Source organism: Corvus moneduloides, chromosome 23, assembly GCF_009650955.1.
Source record: "Corvus moneduloides isolate bCorMon1 chromosome 23, bCorMon1.pri, whole genome shotgun sequence".
NCBI lineage: Eukaryota > Metazoa > Chordata > Aves > Passeriformes > Corvidae > Corvus > Corvus moneduloides.
Genome location: NC_045498.1, coordinates 4,052,375 through 4,071,314, shown reverse-complemented (window position 1 = coordinate 4,071,314; position 18,940 = coordinate 4,052,375). Strand labels below are relative to the sequence as shown.

Sequence of the window (18,940 nt, the reverse complement as noted above, 5' to 3'; positions counted from 1 at the left end):
GTCAAAACTCCTCGGCAGCGCGGCAGAGCCCGGCGGTCGCTGCCGAGGGTGTGCGCGGGGCTGAGGCCATCCCTGAGGAAGGGTGGGCACCGCTGCACTGCGAGACCCAGACGGAGACCCCCGGGACAGTAGTGGCTGGGGCTCGGGGCTGGGTGGAAAACCCTGGCTCGGAGCTGCAGGAACACCAAGCTCCAGCCTGGGGGCAAGGCTCAGCCTGGCTCATGGCATCCCCCGTGTGCTGCAGTTCCCTCACCGAAACACAGCTGGGAAGTCACCCATGGAGGTGAGTGAGACTCAGGGGATATGTCCCCCCTTGCCCTGGCCCCAGCGGAGGGTTTCTGCACCCCAAATCGCCGGTCCCACCCCCCCGCCAGCCTCCACTCCACCGAAATAACAGAGCTGCAGCATTAATAGCAGGGTTCCCTGCCAGGTGCATAGTTTGACCAGTCGAATCACACATGCCAAACCACAGGTATTTTATGAGACGTTTCCTGTTATGAAGACATTTTTGTGGGGATTCATTTTTTTCTTCCCTTCTTCTTCCCCTCTCCTCCTCCTCCTCCTCTTCCCAGTGGGATGGTGGCCTGCCCAGGGGGCAGCTGTGATGCTGTCCCTGAGGGCTGGATGGAGCCCAGTGCCAGAGCTGGGCTGCAGTAGGGATGAAGGTACTGGAGGGTCGCATCCCCTCATCTGGAGCCCCTTCTCAGGGGACTGCACAGGGGCTGTGCAGGGTCCAAACTGCTGAGTGAACCCACGCTCATGCCATGACCCAGCACAGGCACTTGTGCCTACATCCTGGTGTAGGACATGGAGCATTTGCCCAGACACCACAGGGAGGGACAGGGGCTGCAAGCCCCAGTGAGCTGCTGGAGCATTGGGCATCGCTCTCCAGGGGCCCTGTGGTGGCTGGGCCAGCCCTGCTCCAGGGACACATAAATCCTGGTGGAGCAGTGGGAAGCAGCCGGAGTTTCCCCAAGGTCTGTTGGTCAGACCCACTTTGCTCTCGCAGCTCCTGTGCAGCAGTAACGTTTTCTAAGGCTACGGGTGTTTTGCAAAGAAATCTGCTAAGCCTGGAGGGACCCGCGGAGAGCGATTCCCGTCTCAGGGAATTTGCAGGCAAGTGGCCATCAACCGCAGACATTTAAACTTCCAGCCTCGTGCTGGGGTCACCAGCTTCATTATAATGAGCCTTCTGGGGCAGGGTGCTCAGGGCAGCTCCCTTTGTGGGGCTGGGACATGTGGGGCAGCAGCATTGTGGCTGTTCCAGCCCTGCCCACCCATCCCACGGGAAGGGGACCTCTGCTCAGGGGGATGCAGTGGGAACCCATAACTGCACTTGGGGAGCCCACGGTGGCTCCGGGTGCAACAAGGAGCCTCAACAGCAGCATCTGTTCTCCCAAGGGAACGACCTGCTGGCCTCACACCATGGCAAATACAAGCTCCAGAGCAGTGGGACAACGTGGAGCCAGCAGTCTCCGAGCTGGCTCCCAGTGTCCCAGGACAGCTGGCGCTACTGGTCAGCAGCTCAGTCCCTGGCACAGCAACCCCACCGTGTCCCCCACATTGTGGTTTTCCCAGCTGAGCTCTCTGCTCCTCCCTCAGCACCTGCCCAGGTACGACAGCAAATGTGTGAATTGCTGTGAGAACATCCCCTCCTGTGTGAAACACCAGGAACATTCCCCATCTCTGCCCCAGCTGCCCGGACGGGAACCTGCCTTGCAGTGTTTATCCTAACAGTAATTTTATTTTAACATCAGAGTTTGAAATCCTGTCTCCTTGGTTTTGTTGGGTCCTTTGATCTCCATTTCCTCTCCTCTTCCAGCTTTTTAGCAACCCCCCAGGTGAGCCTGGCTGGTGCCAGCAAGCAGTGCTGCCTCTGCCTGCCCGCCCAGGCAGCCCTCGCTCCGGCACATCCTCCCCGTGTCCATCATCCACAAAACCCACCTGGCAGAACACCCGGTGAGACCTGCTTCACCCTCGGAGCTGCATCTCCTTTGGGGAGACTCCAGAGCTCGGCTCCTGACCCCCAACAGGGCAAGACCGTGGTTGGGACACCCCCAACTACACCTCCCGCTCCCCCCCAACCACTGCAGACCCTCCCGGCGTGGCCACTCGCCGGCTGCCGCAGCGCCCTGTCCCGCCGGGTCGGTCACAGCCCTGAGGGACCGCGCTGGCCACGGGCACAACGCCGTGGCCGCAGGTGATGGGAGCTGCCAGGAGCGGTGCTGGGGTGCCCCTGCCTGGGGGCCAGCCTGGGCAGGTGCCGTGTGCCCGGGGGGGTCAGCGTCCCCTGCCGCCGTGTCGCCGAGCCCGCCGGCCCCTGCGCCGCTCCTGGGGTTAACGGGGAGAAAATACTGTTTATGCTTCTCTAATATCGGCCTTCTGTTTTGCATTTGCCGTTTCTTCAAAGATAGGGAGCCGCCTCTGCCAAGATTCCAGAGGAGATATCCTCAGCAATGCCGACCGCGCTCCCCACCGCACTCAAAGAAAACAAATGTCAGGCCAAGGATTGATATGAAATAGTTTAAAAATGAGAAAAAGCTGCCTTACAGCTAGGTTTACATTAAAATAAATTTCAGGAGCGGGAGCTTCGGCTGTGTCCCTCCCTGTCGGGCGGCGCTGGGGGGATGGGGTTACCTGCCGGGGCGGTGCCTCGGTCCTGCCCTCGCCTCGGTGACCCGCGGCCCCGCGCCAGCATCGCCTTCCCCATTCCCTCATCATCCTCACCCCTATCCCCATGCCTTTCCCATCCCCATCCCCATCCCCATCCCCATCCCCTGCTGCCCCCAGGGCCATGCACCATAAAGGAGCACTCCTGGCACGGCAGCCGTGCAGAGCTGCTTCCCCATTTCCACACCCAGGGAAGGGGATGGAGCGCACGTTTCAGGCAGTATTTATGTTATTTAATTTAATTTAATTTCTGTGAGATGATGTGAGACCCCAGCCAGCCCGAGATGTTCAGTGGAAACTCTGACAAGACACTCCCATATCCCACGCTCCTGTCCAGCACAGCCTCATGCTCCTGGCTGGATTTCAGGTTTCCCTTGTGCCCTGTAATGCCCATTTTGGGGGGCATCCTCTCTGCCAGGCTGCACTCCTGGAGCCCCACAGCACCGTGGGGCTCCATGCCCTCATCCCAATGGACAACCCCCACGTGCCTTTCCATTGGGACACTTGCGGGTTGTGCAAAATCAAGCTGATTTTTTTCCCAGAATTTTGTTTGGAAAAAATTTGCCTGATGCTGTCACAAGATGTTTCACCATCGCTGAATCAGCTGCTTTGATTTTTCAATTTGAAATTTCTATTTTTTTTTAGTTTTTTTTTTTGTTTGTTTGTTTTTTTTTTTTTTTTTTAGTTTCCACATTTCCTTTGTCTTGGAGCCGACAGCCTCACAGGGAATTCCAGCAGCCCCGCTTTCCTGGGGATTATGCCAAAGCCCCGTGCCCCAGGACCCCATGCAGAGGCAGCGGAGTCCCACAAGACAGCTCCACTCCCGGCCAGCTGGGTGCCGTGTCCTGGGGAACACGAGGTGTCACTCAGTGTCCCCAGGTGCACTCTCTGTTGTTAACCATCTTTCAGCTTCACTTAATGCCAACATGCCATGACCCACAGCCACACTCTCATTTCCAGGCTCCAAATTTCCAGTGCAATTGAGCATCCCATTGAATTTGCTTCAAAGGGTTCCAGACCACCCTCCTTGCCTGGACTCCTGCACCCACAGATATGTTCATCTTCCACTGCTCTTCTCCTCCCAACGTGACACCATCGGGCAGATCCACCCTGCCCAGGGCACACAGCACCTGCAAAGCAACCAGACCCGGAATGGGTAGCCCAGAGGGAAATGGTACGGATTTCATGTGTCCCAGATCATCCCAGAGGAAAAACCACTTCTGTACCCAGGCTGGAGAAAGAAGCAGCTGGGACGGTGCCGGGAACTGGCTAAGAAAGGCCCAGAGGAGCCAGTGACCTTCACGGCTCCAGAGCATCTGCCTTGGGCGTCACTGTTACCATTGACCCTTTGCCAAGCAAAACTGGGGACTTGGAGCTCCAGCGCCAGTGGAAAGCAGTGCAGAATATATGGAATATTTTCTTAGTAGGACTCGTTTGTTTCTGTTAGAGACACTGGCCCTGGATGGACACGCAGCCGTGTCCCTGCAGTGTTCCAGAGGACTGAGAACGGGATGGAGTCCGGTCCCTCAGGGTCAGTCCCTGCTTTTGCACCCCTGTGCTCCCATCTGCTATATTCAAATGCTCCTGGGGAAGCACTGGGGTGCAAAACTGGACACTGAACCCAGGGACAGGGAGACGCTTATTACAAAACCTTTTGTTTAGGCTTCAAGCTGGAAAAACACTCAGCTCACTCCAAGTTCTCCTCCAGGCTGTGTCATGTGGGAACCTCCCTCGGTCTCCACTCGGGACCCACTGCCCAGAGGGTCTCCTCCTGCCAGTGGCACAGTGCTGAGCCCAGCCAGGACCCCCTGCTTTGGCAAGGGGGCACTCCCTTGTTTGGGCACAGGTTCCAGAGGCTGCTGGGGTGCTCAGGAGGGGGCTGGCATGGTTACTGCACCCAAGGGACCCCAACTGTTATGCCAATCACTTCCCCATGTTAGTAGCAGACCCAGATCCTGGGAACAGACCCAGGCCTGGGAATAGATCCAAACCCGGGGAGCAGACCCAACCTGGGGCACGTTGTTGCCTTCTAGGAAGTGGCGGGTGTGTGGCAGCCACAGTTTGAGCAGGCACTGGGCATCTGCTGCAGGTGCCACACTGCCACACTGGCCTGGCATTTCTGAGCAATGAAACATAGGGAGAAAATTAAATCGACCTACTCAGCCCATTTTTCTAGAGGACAATTATAAAAAAACCCCAAAAAACAGAAGAAAAAAGAAGCCTAAGGAACTCATCAGCCTTCAGTCTGGAGTTGGTGTGGGAAGAGGGTAGGGAAAAGCTCTGGAGGCAGGGCTGGCAGGAGGCAGTGCCCAGGGAGGGTGAGGTGACAGCCCCCTCTGTGCCCTGAGTGTCTGCAGAGGCCACCTGGGCAGCACCAGCCTCACCACTGCTACAGAAATAACCGGGATAAGCAGAGCTGGCTGCGGCTGCAGGGGTGTCTCGGGAGACGTGGGGCTCCATAGGATCCCACCCCATCCCAGCTGCCCTGGCAGGGCTCAGCCAGCGCCCGGCACGCCCACGGCGTGGCCGGCTCCCGGGAGCCTTCCTGCACAAGCCCACGGACATTTTCCACTGCTTTTACAGCGAGAGCATTAACATGCTGTTTTCCGAAGGCTCGGCACGTTGAAATGTCAGGCCCTGGGTGGAATGTGGCGGGGGCGCGGTGGGAGGAGGGCTCTGGTCGCGGCTGGGTGCCAGGAACCCCCCGTCTGTGCTGGCCCTTGCCCCCAAGGGAGGCACCGGGGGCTGCGGCCGCCTGCATCCCCCGGCACACTGCGGGCGGAGGCGGCCGGTTCGAGGAGCCCTGGACGGGGTCCTGCCCCTGCTCTTGGCTCCCGGCACTGTCTCCTGCCCACTGCCGGGCTCCTTTTGTTGCGAAGTTACGGCTGCTCCTTCCCACGGCCCCCGCTGGGCTCTGCCAGGGCCGGACCATGACCCTGAAGAGCCAATGGAAAGCAAATGCCGTGCAAGGCCAGTGTCCCACGGCCTCCGGCCACTCCTGCCCGCACCGGGACAGCAACCACGGCACCAACACGGTGTGCGGCCGGGCAGTGCGGGAGGTGAAGTGGTAAGGCCAGCACTCTCCTCCCGGTTCTTCAGCAACCGGAGATGGCCAAGGGGCCACTTGGCGGTATCCAATGTCTCCTCTGTGCCGTGCCAGCACACACCGTGCCCTAGGGATGCTCCCGCACCCAGCTCCTGTGGCAAACTCATCCCCGGGCACGGCTGGTGTCTGCTGCCCACTTCTGGACATCGCTACTCACTGTGGGGCAGCCAGGTCTGGGAAACGTCCCGTTGGGAGGTTGGTGGGAGCAGGGGTAAATCCCGTCTGGCCAGGGCAGTGTGTCGCAGCACTTCAGGAGTGGTGGCTGCAAGTGGGGCAGGGGAGGGGGACACAGAGGCTGCTGTGCAAGAGCGGCCGGGATGGGGTCGGGGAGCGGGGAGAGCCCCCGGTGTCTTCTGAGCACAGTGGCCACATGCCCTGTGTCAGGGCGGTGAGGCTAATTCAGGAGCTTTCAGCACCACCCAGAGAGGTGTCCGACGCTTTTATTTATAAACCCACTGGCTCCTGCCCAGCTCCAGCCTCTCACATGCAGGAAAAAGCCCATCGGAGCCAAGACAAACAGAGCCATCAGCATCCCTGCACAGCGGGAGGCAGCACCGAGCGGGCCAAGGATGCTCCGGCTGGACTGCCCGGCCCTGGTGGCCAGAGATGGCCGTGCCCTGGCATCACGGCCCCAGGGCCCGGCTCCAACAGCACAGGCTGCCATGGCATTCACGCAGCTGCCCTTCGTGTGCCGGCTGTGCAGGGGCACTTAGGAGCAAGTGGGGGGGATGCCAGTGGGATCCCGAATGCTGCCCCCAGTGCAGGGGACGCTGCTCATGCCCAAAGGCAGAGAGGGATGTGAATTCCCACAGCTCCTGTCAAGCATGAGGGTGAGGTCCAGCCCTGTCCGAGGGGCCAAAAGGGCTGCCCCTGGCTGGACTGCCCCAGCACTGGCTCCAGCCCCCAGCAGCATGGCAACAACTGGGTTATTGTCAGCATATGCCAGGGACACGAGTGTGATGGGGAATTCAACAAACCCAGCACTTTTTGCTGGTCCCAGCCCAGGCTAATCCCATAAGATGCCCCATCAGCACAGCCAGCAAGGACGGACAGCAGCTCCTGGCCGCCCCATCTACCCCAGGCACCATCCAGGGGCAGAGCAGAGCCATGGCCCCAGCGCTCCCAGTGGGCCCAAGGTGGATGCAGACAAAGGCACTGCAAGCGCCAGCTCCAGCTCCAGCTGCTCTGGGGACTCAGCTAATGGGGTCCATTTGCTGGGTAGTTCTTGGAATAGCAAATTGTATCATCCAGAAAAGCAAAACCACAAAAGGGGATCGGCTTGCAGCTCGGCTCACAAAAGCCCCTTGTCTGGAGGCCCCCTGCGCCCCCCAATCTCCCAGAGAAAACTCAATTTAACCAAAATAAACAGCACGCCCAGCCCTGTGCTCTCACGCTCCATGGCAAACTGCGGAGCAACGTGGGTCAACCCAACCCTGCGGTGGGCAAAGGCCATGAGCCGGGCACCTGGCTGTGCCACACAGTGCTGGAACTGCTGACCACTCCTCTGGAGTTCCATCCAGCCAAAACTGAGCTGGCTGGTGCTTGGAGGGCTCTGCACTGGGTGCAGACCCCAGTGCTGTTCCAAACTCCGTCTCCCAGTCCATCCCAGTTAGCAGCAAACACATGGAGGGAAAGGGCAGGACTTGTGCAGGAACAGGGAAGAGCAAGCCGTGGATTTCCCTGCAGCAGGATGAAAGATGAGGGTCGACACCTCCTGAACTCTCTAATCCCCCTACTCAGGGTGGAGCCCACTGACCCGGTGGGAGGTGGAAGTTTGGGGCAAACAAGTTTCCCAGCATGGCAGGGATGATCCCAGCCTGCAGTGGGACCAGCTGGACTGATCCATTGGCTCCCTCTGGTTTCTACGTCCCACAGAGATGTCCCCTGCCTGCTCTCATTGCCCCAGGGTCACCCAAGGTCACGAGCTCCTGTTTGCATCCTAAGAGGACACATTGGCTGAGATGCTCACCTGGGAGCATCACCTGGGAGCATCACCTGGGAGCATCACCTGAGATGCTCCTGGGAGGCTGCAAGAGAGGGAAGGCTGAAGGGAGGGGAGTTATGTCCCTTCCCAGTGAGTCGGGGGTCCAGAATTATGGGGTTTTTGAGCTATTTCTCCAGTTGGGATTGGACCCCAGGGACTAAGCTCTATCCCATGCCAAGAGCCCTCCAGCAGCAGCCCTGCAGAGGTCCTGCCTTTGGGAAGGTGCCCCTGCCATGCCCCAGCGGTAGTGGACGGAAGTTTGCTTCTCCCATGGCTCTGGTCTTCACGCCTTCTCATGCAGGGCAGGAGCACCAGCTCCCAACCCTTGTCCCCACACTGCTTCAGCCCCCAGCCCCAGTCAGGTATCCCCAGCCCCAAAAATCACTTGAATTATTGGCAATCTGAGCAGTTCTGCTCAGGTTTTGGACCAAGTTCCACCCCTGGACCAGCTGCCACCAGCCAGGGGACTCAAGCAGACAATCTGTGATGCTCCATCCCACACATGCAGGGACAGCACCGGGCACTGGGATAGGAATGGTCACAGCCACAGCCTTCACAGAGCTTTGGGGACAAACACACCTGGACTCCCACATCCCCTGGGAGCACTGGACGGGATGGGACTGCCAGAGCCCCATGCCTGCATCCATGCTGCACTCCAGCAGCATCTCTTCCCAGCCGGATGCCCCCAGGAAGCCGAGGCAAGCGCAGCTTCAGACCGTGGGCGACCCCACCGTCACGGCCCATCTGCCGCGGGTAATTCGCCGCCTGCCCAGCAGCACTCTGGCTGCATTCCTGCCCTAAGTACCGCGGATTTGCTGTGCTTTATGAAAAATGAGAAGAATGTTTTAAATGAAATTAATTCTGACGAACCCAAGATTTCATAAAAGCACTGCCTGGGCACGGTTTGGCACAGGCCTGCTCTTGTTCGCTCTAGTGCCTCCCTGAGGGGAGGAAAATACCAGGCTTGGCATAAAATAATTACAGACTCCTTGTACAGCTCAATTTATGGCTGCTCAAGGAGCGCTGGGGTCTTGTCCTGGCCCGTAGCTGACGGTTGGCAATGACACCACACATGGTCTTTAATGAATGGCTATGGGAGGTGTAATGGAAAAGAGCATCAGCACCAACCATGCCAGGCTGTCAGAGCAATGCTGGACACCTGAGTGTCCCACACCAGGCCCTGAGGGGTCATCTCACACTGTCACATGAGCTGGCACTTCCTAGCACGGCGCAGTGTTGGCATGGACAAGGTCCGTTCGTGGTGCAGACGTGTCTGTGCCGGCAGAGGGAAGGAGCAAGTGGAGGTTCGGGAAGCGGGCATGGAGCCACTGGTGCTCGGCACGGCCGCACCAGCTTCCTTTGGATGCAGACAGGGGAACTGCTGCGGCCCTGCCCGGCTCTCCCTTTCATCTTGACTTTAAAAAGCCACTAAATTAAAACCACAAAGGCACCCAAGCCCTGAAGCGACTCTGCTGTCCCGCCGGCCCCCACGCCAGGGGATGCTCGGCAGGACGCGGCGCTCGCAGGAGCAGCTCGCAGGGCCCTGACCTTGTTATTTATGTAACATAAAGTTCTTGTCCTCTGTTCATGCACTGCCACGAGCCAGATGCTGGGACCCCCACAATGTGACCCTCAGGGGTCTGAGAGCCCATGGCAGTCACTGGGCTTTGGGATCCTTGAGCCGCTGTGAGGGGCAGGGGGCTGGCCTGGCTGCAACTGTGGAACAGGCTCCCCAGGGATGTGATGGAGTCAGAATCCCTGGAAGCTTTCAAAAAATAGATGTGGCACTTCACAGTATGGTTTAGTGAGAATGGGGTATTTAGCTGAAGGTTGAACTTGATGATCTTGAAGGGCTTTTCCAACCTTAATGTGTGCCTGCAGTGCCTGGGCACGGGCCTGGTTTGGGGTCTGCCCTTGACCCAGGCTGCCCACCCTGGGGCTGTGGGCTCTGCCCTCCTGGGTTATCAGCTCAGCCCTGCGGGGCCCAAAGCATCTGAAATTAAAGGCCAAGCAAAGACAAAGGTATCGCCTCTGTAATCCAAACCCAGGCCCAGGTCAGGATCTGCCTGTGGGTTGTGAGTGCCAGACTGGCAATATCAGGAAATATGAAGAAATAGCAATAAAAGTCGTCTTGTTCTCGTCCGCTGGCTCACAGCACACGGAGCAGTGAGAAATACCTTTCTGCAGTCGTTGACAATGCATGTTTGAGGCTGGAAATATGTTTCTCTGGCAAAAGTCCACATATTTAACCCCGGTGGGCACCAGCAGCTCACCCTGTGAGTCCAGAGCAAGGCTTTGGGGACAGCAGTGGAACTTCCCAGCCTGCCTGGGCACAGCAGCTCAGGAGATGCTGCTCTAGCCGCTGACACGGAGCAGGATGTGAGGGCGATAAGCGCTGAGTGTTGAAATGAAAGCTACAGCGAGAGCAAAGGACCTGCTGCAGCTCCGTGCCGTGCCAAGCCTCCTGCCGCCTTATCGGTGCTTCCCTGAAAACGATGGCTGTGTTGTCCTGACATTAAATATTCTCCTTGTGGTGATCCATATCTCCTCCATTTCAGTCACAGCAGCCGAACGCTCCAGCCCTGATGCACGCCCTGGATTCACACTCTCGCCCCTGGAGCGAAGCCAAAATCTCCAAAGGAAAAATGCAGCCAGAGCTTCCAAGTTTCGTGGTGAAACCACATGATTTTGATGAGAAGCCATAAATCAGTCCCAGGCTCTCTCAGCCTCCGGTAACTTCTTAAAACAAACCTGGGCTGAATTCTGGGTCTTGTAATGAAATCTGAAAGCAGGTGAATTGGCCGCAGGGTTTGCGCATCACCACAAGTGAGTGCACAGAGCAGCCTTGGCTGCTCTGGACAGCCCTGACTCGTGTCTGAGTGGGTTCAACTATCCCACAATGATGAGGCACAACCAAAGCATCTTCCACCTTCTGTCGGTGTCCGAGGACAGAAGAGGCCTGAGTGCTGCCCAGTCCCTGCAGCACTGCTGAGACTTTCCCAGCTCTGGGGGCATGGACACCACTCTGACAATGGGGACAGGACAGGGAACACCCAGCAATGAGATGGGCAGGACCTGCTGCCCTGCCCTGCCAGGAAAATGGGCATCAGGGAAAGGGGTAAATCATCATGAGGCTGCAGGGACAGGGGGAGTTCCCTGAGGTGGTCTGGCCTCAAGGCCTTAGGTTTCGGCACAAAACAAAGTGAAGGCTCTATTTGGCTAATGTGCCTCCAAAGAAAGGCTCTATCCTTGTTTGCTCCCACTGCTGCATTGTCTGCGGATAAAGACAGGGATAGTTCTCATCTGATATGGCAATATCATCTCGCCCATCTGGACAGGGCTCTTTACAAGACCCTGCTTTAGAATTTAGATCCCTGGGAACTTGGAAGGCAGCAGTGAAACAAAACCCTCCGCCAGAACAATAAAGAGGCTCTCAGCGACAGCCAGAGCTCTGCGGGGCAGGCACAGGAGCGCTGCGAGGTCCCAGGGGTCCAGCATTGCCAGGCTGCTCCGGTGTGCAGCAGGTTTGCAGAAATCTGCTGGTTTGGGGCAATTCCTGGGGCCACATCCTGCCTGGGGAAGGCAGAACTTGGGCTGGGAGTGCTGCAAGAAATAAGGACTCGGGTTTTTGGTGCAAAACAGCCAAGCTGGGCCAGGCATTACATCGGCCACTGCATCCACAGCAGGTGGACATTGATGTCATTGTCCTCCTTCCTGACTGCTCCCTGCCAAGCCCTGTCCTGGATGAAGGTGCCTGGAAGAGCCTCTGAGGACAAACATCTCCAGATGGGCCAGTGGGATGGGCTCAGCCCCAAGGAAGTTTGCAGAGACCAGACCTTGCTGCTCTGCAGATTTTGGCTGCAGTTGCTGCCTGTGATCTGGAGCTTCGCTCTGTGAACTCAGCTGACACTAGGGCCAGAGGCCATGGGAGCACTCTGCAGTCACCGGGCTGAGGGGACAGCAGACACCCTCACACTGCCACCTTTGACTCCTTTTGAATTTCATCCCATTTTTGGTAGGACCCATCTCCCACCTGCAGCCCCTGGCCAAGCTCGGGAGTGCTACAGGGAGGCAGCAGCCATCAGGAGCCGTGGGGTCCCTGGTGGGATGCTCCTGTGAGGACATGGGAGAACAGGGCAAGAGGTGGCTTTGGTGAAGGATCCAGCTCCTGCAGCTCTTTGGGGCAGCCGAGCAATGCCCAGGGGTGAGCCAGGCTTTTGGGGAGCAGAGCATCACATCCCACCAGCCGCGCCAGCCCCTGCACCCCCCCGGCCCCGCGCAGATGTTTCCCGAAGCGCTGCCATCCCTCCAGCCCTTCCCAGCCGGGATGGATCCCATTGCTTTGAAGTCTGAAGCCGATGCACAGGGTTACGCAGCCAGAGCAGACAGCCCTGGGGAAGAGCCAGGCGGCCAGGGATGTGACTCAGGAACGGCTCCGGTGACAGGGGGAAAAGGAAAAGCGGTTTATTATGTCTGTGCCGGCGTCCAAGTCGCCAACGCAGGGAAGCAACGTGCAGCTGAGCCCTGAGCAGGAGGGGAGAGCTGGGGGGCTGGTGTTGTGGGGTATCCCCCCTGCCTCACCAGCCACCGTGAGGGTCTCAATCCCACTGGATTACTGCAAGACACAGCCAGGTTCCAGCAGCACCCTGCCCTGCTTCCCAAATGTTCAGAACAGGGAAGCCTGACTGCAAAGGAGGGAGTGGGCATGTGTCAGTGTCCCCCCTCCCTTTATTAAGGCAGTTAATTACCCTCTCTAATTAGCTGTGACAGGGTGCATGGGGGACTGGCGATGCTCAGAGCCTAGCTTGTGCCCAGCAGAGTCGATGGCCTGCACCCTCTCCCAGAGGGAAAAAGGTGGGAGTGAGAAACTGAGGGAAGACAAATGCAATTTGGTGCCATTTTATCCCTCCCCCTTCTGAACTATGAGATTTTATTGTAACAGCTATTTTCTTTAGTGCAGAGGAATGGAAATTCTGTTCCTTCCTGGGCTGTGGACAAGCTGAAATAGGAGAGAATGACAGAGGGGTGTGTGGGGACAGACAGGACCGGCCCCATGCCCTCCCCACCGGGTTAATGTCTTTTGCAGGTGCCACTGCCCAAATCCCCTTGATCCGCTGTTGTCGCGGAGTGTGAGGAGACTGGCTACTGCTGGCCGTGGAGTCCAGGGCCCGTGGAGGCGTTTTTGCCCTGACATCATGGATCCAGAGAGCAGACAAAACATTAAAACCAGGCAGTTTCATCTCCACCTTCCCAGGACAGGCTGCACCGCCCGCCAGCAGCCGAGCGCTTGGATGCACCACGCAGCGCCGGCGTCCCGTGATGGATCAGCACTGAAAACAACACCCTGCTAATCTGCCTCCCCAACAGCCATAAAACTGTCTTTTCAGTTCCTTTGGAGAGGATTTACAGTGGTTCAAAGCATCCCAGAGCAGCCAGCAGAGGCAATAGCTCCCCGCGGGTGCTGGCCCCACACCTGGGGCACCTCGTGGCATTGGGGTGATGACCCCCACATCTCGGCCCCCAGCCACTCCGCTTTATTCCCCCAAACAAAAACGCTCCTCAACAGGAGCAGGTCAGTGACCCCAGGGTCATGCCTGACAATAAACATCTCTGGGACCTGACCCCTCGAGCCCCTTGCCAAGGTCCCAGCATCCCCAAAAAGGCCCCTCTCTGGGCTGTTCCTGTGCCCTGTGCTGAGGGCAAACACGGCATGCTCTGCCCCGATGGGGACAGCTGGTCAGTAGCTTTGGTCACAGCCTTGGTGACCATCACACGAGGGACAGCACCTCGCCCAGCCATGGGCTCACTAAGACGTGGCTGCTCACCAGCCCTGGGGCTTTCAGGGCATGTGGCCCCTGGGGTCTGAGCCATGACCCGCGGGCACAGCCCATGCCGGGCCCCTCTGGCACCAGGAAATGTTCCAGAACCGGGCAGGGGGAATGGGAGTGCTGCCCCTATGCTCCCCCCGCTCCATATCCAAGTGGGAAACCGAAAACCCAACGCAAGGCGAGCTGTGCTGAGCCCCTGCCAAGAGCCACGGACAGAAATATCCTTGATTTCACCAAGGTGTGAATAACTTTTGACACTTCTAGGGCTTATTGCCTTAAAAAAATCCCCCCGCAGTCCCCATTCACACTCGGCAGGGCTCTGTTTCATATGAATGGAATATATGAATCACTGCAAAGAATTTAAATGCTTCCCTGTACAAAGAAACGCTCCCTCCCCGCCTCTGTGGCCGGGCTCCGCACAGCTTAAAACAAAGGCATGGCAGGAGACGGGACAAATCCCGATCACCAAACTGCTGCCTCCTTGGGCAAGGGCAGCCTGGCCTCTCAGTTTGGCCCAGTGCAGTGGGGCAGAGCCTCCACCACCTACTTCAACGCACAACCAATTGTCCCGGCCACAGCACTTGTGGTTTCTGAAATCCCAATGAGCCCCTGACAGCTGCTGGATTCACATATCCGTGTGCTGTTTGTGTTTCAGCTCTGCTCCTGCTTCTAAACCCCAGTTTTCAGATTGGAACAGGCAAAGAAAATTGTTTTATTGCCATTCCTCTGCCCAATCTGGGCTCTGGAACAATCCACCCGGGACAATCCACTGCTGTGGGATCGGGTCAGCGGGGCTGACGGAAACCAGGCGAGTCTTCCTGCAAGAACCTCTCCCATTTTTTAGCAGTTTGGATTTTGCTGCTTCTTTTCCCCTTGGACAACAGGGCAAGGAGGAAAAATGTAACTGGAAGCCTGGTGCAGCCCCGCTGCGTTTCCAGCTGTGATGTTTCCCCTGGCATCGCTGCCTCAGCTCCATGCACGCGGTCGTGTCCACAGCCCCAGCGGAGTGAGAGAAGCCAAGACGGGGCTTTCAGGCACCTGGGTTACGTTGGTCCCTAAAAGAGCAGGGACGGGACAGGCCTTGTGCCCCACCATGGCACTGCCCCTGCCCAGGGGGCTTGCAGCCACCAGCTCTGCTGCCAGCTCTGTGTCCTAAATTCGTAGGATCCGGCTCTGAAAGGAGCCACTTTGTTTCCCAGTATCCCTCGCAGACGGATCAAAACTGCATTTTTACAGAAGCAATAAAAATCCCAGGAATTCACCGGCCTTATGATTTATTAAACATGTTCCTTATAGCAAAGCTGCCCATGGATGAGAAATATCTCCGGTAGGTTATTGCCTGGCCTGGGGCTACCGTACAGGGGGGATCTTTCCTGACTTATTGGGAATGTTCAAAGCTGGAGAACCTGGTAGCTCGGGAGCCAATTAACAGCAACACTCTTAAAAAAATAAGCACCTTGTGTTTCCCAAGGTTTTTGTGGAAGGCGCCACAGTGCCAGGACCTGGGAATGGTGCCGGTACCCGGGCGCAGATGTTGGGAGCTGCGGGAGGGGACATGACTCCAGGCAGGGCTGGAGTGGTGAGTGCCAGCAGTGGCTGTCCCAAAGGTCACGGCACTTTCCCCAAAACAGTTTTGTTCTCACAAACGCATTTCCTAACAGCAGAAAGAAAGGGCTGGGCACTGGGAGACGGCCGAGGCTCTGGGGAGGATTCCCCGGGAAAGGAACGTGACCGAGGTAGGTCAGAGGAGGGAGAAGAGATGAGAAAAGGAAAAGTAGAGGAAATCGGGCTCAGACCTGCCCGACGAGGGATGGCTGGAGTGTTCTGCGGTGTTCGTCGGGGAAAAGGCACCAGAACAGCGGGACTCGTGACTGGGAAATCCACGGGATCAACTCCCGCCTGAGCCCGGCGCAACCCGCGGGATGCGCCGGCGAGCGGGGCCAGGAGCGGGACCGGGAGCGGCGGAGCCCTAACCCCATCCCGGCGGAGCAGCGCGGACCTTACCTCACCTCCCCTCGGCACGGCGGAGCGGAGCGGAGCGGCGGGCACGGGCGGCCGCTGGCGGGAGCGGCGGGCCGGGCCGGGCCGGGCCGGGCACCCCGCGGGGCGGAGCGGGGCGGGAGGGAGGGCGGAGCGGGGCCGGGGGTGCGGGAGGTGCGGGGGATGCGGAGCGGGGCCGGGGGTGCGGGGGGATGCGAAGCGGGACGGGGGGATGCGGAGAGAGGGATGCGGAGCGGGATCAGGGGTGCAGGGGATGCAGAGCGGGACCAGAGGTGCGGGGGGTGCGGAGCGGGGCCGCGCCGGGGCGGCTGCTGCGATTTTTCTCTTTTCCCTCTTTTTTCCTCTCTCCCCTCGGCGGTCCCAGCCCGGCCGCGCTGCTCGTTCCTCCGGCGCAGGAGGGAGACTGCGCGCACCGCACCCCCCCGAGAGCGCGGCCCCTGCCCCCGCCCCCTCGGCCCCTCCTCGCCACCCCACGCGGGACAGGGGGCCCGTGGGCACGGCCCCCCCAGGACCCGCCTGCCTTTTCCCGGAGCAGGGATGCCCTGTGCCCCGGGGATGCTGATCCCAGCAACACCAGTCACAGAGTGGGAAAAGAGCCCCCGTCATCTGCAGAGCACCCTGGGATGGGGCACAATGGGGCCCAACCTTCTTGCCAGTATAGCGGCCCAGGGCTGGAGCAGCGTTGCCCCCATGCTCCCCCCCAAACCATCGCCCATTTCCTTTGTGGACACAGGGCCACAGCGGGAGATGCTCCCCACTTCTGTGGTGGGGGAACTTTGCCACCCTGAAAATCCTGTCGCCCTGGGCAGAACAGTTTGGAAATGTGGTGCCAGTGCAGCCGGGTCCTGCTGCCTCGTGTCTTGGCACAGTTTTAAATCACACACCAGGACAGAGGTGCCCCAATCCCAGGGGAGCGGGGTGCCCGCAGGCCCCACCTCCCGCCTTTCCCAGCACGGTGCGCTGCCCATTCCCAAGGCGGAGGAGCCGCGGCGTCCCGCTGGCAGCCGCGTGCCAGGCACAGCCGGGACACCGCCGGCACTGCCGCGGCTGCCGGGGTGCACGGGCCCGGGGGTGCAGGGCCCCGGTGTGCCCCGGGAGGCAGATTAGGGTTGCTCAGGCAACGGGCACGGAGAAAACCCGTCGGGATGGAGGCCGCTGGGTGCACAAGGGTGTTTGTTTTCTGTATTAAGCGCCTGAGCAAGGGGGGCATCAGACGGCTAATCCCCCCTCAATGCCTTCCCCCGGCGAGCAGCCGCCGTGGGGCCGGACCCTGCTCCCAGGAATGCTGATGTGCTGTGCCCTGCGAGGGCGGACGGGGCTGGGGTCCCCTCTGTGCCCTGAGCAGGCAGGGCTGGGGGTCCACCCGCAGCTGGTGCCTTACCACAGTCCCCACCGAAGGCCACGGTGGGCAGCTTAGAGCAGCCCCAAGGCTGCTCCAGGACAGGGCTGAGCCCGGCCGAACCACGGCACATGGTGACCTGCTGCTCGGGGAGCGCGGCCCCAGCAGGATGGCTGCTGGCAGCAACTGCTCTGCCACCACCTGGGCACCGCGGCCACAGTGTCCCGGCAGTATCAGCTCTCCTGCCCCCGCCCTTGTCCCACCTGCAGCACCTGGGCGCAGGGCAGAGCATGGAGGGGCCTCCACTGGCACAGCAGCTCCCGCAGAAGTGAACCAGCCTTGTTTAACCAGAGCTCTCACTGGCAAAGCATTTCCTCTGCTCAGAGACTTGTTTGCCAGCACAGACATTCCTCTGTCCCACAGAGCAAACCATCGGCTGCAGCCTCACTCCGTCCTGGCCTGTGCCGCCTGTCATCGCTCCTGTGCTGGCTCGTTCCTCCGCAGGCCTGTCCCTTCACCAGGATGGAGCCTGGGGTGCAGCCATGGCACCTTGGCTGTGCTGTGCCACTCTGGCTGCTCCTGGCCATGCACAGGCTTCTTCCTGCTACCCAGCAAGGGTCATTTTTGCTCTGGGGTCTTCTAAACCCTCACTGGGTTCTTTCTTTTCTTTTTCACCTTGTGGAGTTACAGCTGCTGCTGACTGCAGCCCCCTGATCCTCTGGTTTGGGTGCTGGTGCACCTGCTCACTGGCAAAGAACAGGGAACTGAAAAATATGTAGGACTTGAATAAACATTACCAAGCAACACCCAACGCATCAGTGTAAAGGCAAAACCCAGCTCTGTACCAGCTGTTGGGAAAATTACCATGAAATTAACTCTATTCCAGCCCAAAATGTATCCAGGCGAGAGCTCACAGCTTGCAGCCCGAGGCCACAGCAATCCCAGCTCCTTGTGCTGAGCAAGGAAAGCGAGCAACATCCCAACTCACCCAGTGCCATAACCCTGAGTAACTCATCCTACTTAAAATTTATTTATTTGAGCTAAACAACTGATACCTCTCAGCACTGTGCTGAGCCAATGCTGAGGGCTCTCCTTCCCGGTGGGAGAGGGAAGCCGGGCTTAGAGCGGGATTTAGAGGCTCCGCTGCCTGTATCTCCTGGCAGCTCTGCACCCACTGCTGTGCCAGGGCTCCACGGTGTCCTAGCGTTGCACTGGCCCTGCCAGGGCCACACGTGAACCAGCGAGAGCATCGGTGCCACAGCAGCCCCTGGCACTGCTGCACCTCAGGGTCCCAGGCTTACTGCCTCCCAAAATCCCCATCCCAGCCACCCCACTGCTCTGCACAGGAGGAACAAGAGAGAGGGAGGAGACATAATTCAATCTAGGGCTGAAAAATGCCTTAACTTAATTTCGGTGGGTCACGGACATAATCAAATCAGCCCCGTGCATTGGAATATCATTTCCATGTTTCCACAAAGACAGATAATTGTGCTAGGAAAACCAGCCCTTGGTGCTCAGCAGGAAAATGTGCCGTGGGGGTGGGAGGGGGCCAGGGGCTGGGCTGGCAGCACCAAGCAGAGCTGGGCTGTGCTGCTGTGCCTCCTCAGGGTACCAGCATGGGGTGACAAGGGCAGACAAGGGTCTGGGGGCACCTCCCCGGCTGTGCCAGCAGTGACATACAGGTGAGAGGTGGCCCAGGCAGGAGGACACTGGGCAGGGAGTCGGCACAGTGCGGGGCGAGCCACGGCTCCGTGTGGAGCATGGTGCCAGATCCCAGCCTTCGGGAACATTCAGTGATGGATTAAATGCAATCTGACTACCACTGTGGGAGGTTGGAGAGAATTACTTCATACAAATGCACTTCGGAAAGTATTTAGAGTCAAATTTTCAAAAGCCCCTGAACGATTTAAGAGCCAAAATCCCATTTTCCAAAGTCACTTAAATGAGCAGAAAAAGTTCAGTTAAGAAAACACGCGAGCAGCCGGGGCCTGGGGGGACGGGCTGCGGTGGCC

The 18,940-nt window shown here is 58.8% G+C and overlaps 1 protein-coding gene across 2 annotated transcripts in view; it reads right to left on the bottom strand.

Annotated features, from left to right (window-relative positions):
- COL8A2 (collagen type VIII alpha 2 chain) overlaps window positions 1-15,647 on the bottom strand; it is a 30,904-nt gene extending 15,257 nt beyond the window's left edge. The window contains exon 1 of one of the 2 annotated variants that reach the window (XM_032132162.1): window positions 15,593-15,647. The gene's annotated coding sequence lies outside the window, so the exon portion shown is untranslated. The remainder of the gene's footprint in view (window positions 1-15,592) is intronic. The other variant, XM_032132163.1, reaches the window with a different exon arrangement.
- Between the last annotated feature and the right edge of the window lie 3,293 nt (window positions 15,648-18,940).